The sequence below is a fragment of the Centruroides sculpturatus genome, unplaced genomic scaffold (assembly GCF_000671375.1).
Source record: "Centruroides sculpturatus isolate CEXI.00-Female unplaced genomic scaffold, Cexi_2.0 scaffold312, whole genome shotgun sequence".
Classification (NCBI taxonomy): domain Eukaryota; kingdom Metazoa; phylum Arthropoda; class Arachnida; order Scorpiones; family Buthidae; genus Centruroides; species Centruroides sculpturatus.
The window spans coordinates 68467-70448 of NW_019384497.1; the positions used below are offsets into that span (position 1 = coordinate 68467).

The 1982-nt window shown below is 24.2% G+C and overlaps 1 protein-coding gene across 1 annotated transcript in view; it reads right to left on the bottom strand.

Moving 5' to 3' along the window:
• The window catches only part of LOC111621958 (5-hydroxytryptamine receptor 2A-like), a 21062-nt gene extending 19574 nt beyond the window's left edge, over positions 1 to 1488 (bottom strand). Inside the window, exon 1 of the mRNA XM_023364214.1 lies at positions 1418 to 1488. The gene's annotated coding sequence lies outside the window, so the exon portion shown is untranslated. The remainder of the gene's footprint in view (positions 1 to 1417) is intronic.
• Between the last annotated feature and the right edge of the window lie 494 nt (positions 1489 to 1982).

Here is a 1982-nt window from a genome sequence, read left to right on the forward strand (position 1 = left end):
TTGTTTTAAAAATTATTAATAAATTAAGTTCTTTGATTGAAATATTTTATAAATAAAATGTTTATTTATAAATACATTAACGTTAAATTAGAGATGAATAATGGTGTCTAGTGTCAATCGGAAATTTCCCTTGTTATATTACTGCTGCCATCTGTTGAGAGATATTTGTACTTACTTATAATTTAATCGTTTGCCTTATATTTTAATTGTAATTATTATTATTACTGTGTAACAAAATATTATACACGATTTAAAATTAAGTTTAATTATTAACTATTACAGAAATTTCGTATTTAGGTCTGTTGTCAATTGCGCTTTGTAAGAATTCGATGATCAATTGTAAATTTTTTTTTTTTTTAATTATATATATATATATATATAAATTGCACATTTAATAGTTTCGATTTTGTAAATCCCGAAGATATATTCAGAAAAATTGCAAAATATTCTAAAAATACCACTCAATAGTTTGATGATCTTTTTAGTTTTGATGTATGTCTTGTAATTCGACATGTCTTCAGGCATCGAAAGTCAAAGAATTTCTTTGATTCTTCCCATTAAAATATACTTAAATATAAATACCAAATGGTTATTTTTTTATTTTATAAGCTTTTAAATGTTCTAAAAGTACGTTTTAAACGTAAAAAAAGCTTTATATATATAAATATATAGATTTTATAAAAAAAGCTATTCTAATCGAGTAATTACCATTGGAACGAAATAGGAAATAGCTTTTTTTTAAGAATAAATTTATAAGTAGTAACTCTAAAAATTAGTTTAAGTACTTTTTTGATTTATTATTATTTTTTTTATAAAATATAATTCGAAGAATCGAAGAATATAAAAATAAAATATCTAAAAAATCACCGCATCGCTTATTGGTTGGCAACTCAAACATAATACCCACTTAACTTTCTAAAAAAATCATATTTTTTTACGTTAAAAATATATTTATCTATAAATTCCTCTGTAATTTAAGAAATCAATTAAATAAATTTTCTATTTTTATTAAAAAATCTCTAAATTCTATATAATTTTTTAAGAAAAAATATATATATAAAAAACTTTTAAAATGACAATTTTTTGTGGTATCAAATTCCAAAGAAACATACTTAAATACCATTTATATTTACGTATAAACAAATGATAAATTTACTTGTAAATAGCCAAATTTTAAACAATTAAAGCGTTATATTTACGTGAAATTTTTAAGGAAATTATAAAAATAATTAAAACTTTTCAAAATTTTTTAGAATTTCTTTATAAAGATACCGTGTTTTTTTACGGTTAATAGTGAAAAAATATAATTTATAAAAGGGTAGACAGTCAAATAGTTGAGTTAAAGTTACACATATCCTACTTATGGGAGTACATCAACCTAAAGTAGTAAAGGTGTTTACAGGTGTACAGAACTTACCTGATACGTATTTTAGGGGTGAAGTGTTAAACAGTACAGAAGCAGTACGTGGCAACGAATCTACAGGATCGCTACCGAGACTTTTCTGCTCTCACTTCCCCGGCTGCGTCGTTTCGGTCACATGACTACAAACGATCAATCAGAAGGCAGAACACTACCTACACTGCTTACCAGTGGTAAAGACATCAACGAGTAGAACTAGGTGTAATAAATCTAACTAATTCAACCCCATAACTAGTTACGTGTATTTTTCCCTTTAAAATACTAATTTTTAATTATTTTATTAGTTAAATTGTATCCCAAACATGTATAGAATTATCACTATCTTTTAATTACTTTAAGTAACTCAGGTAGTTAGTTACTTATGTTAAGTGTTATTTTACTAATGCGGTATGTTGCTAATGGAGTGCAATGGTAATCATTTCTTTAGTTAATTATAATTAACGGTGTGTTTAGGTGTATATTTATTAATTATTTATGACACGATAATTATTACATTACTTCTGGTTTAAGGTAGTGTTTTGAGTATAATTATGAAATTTTAATGAGTTTTCCGCATTTTGTA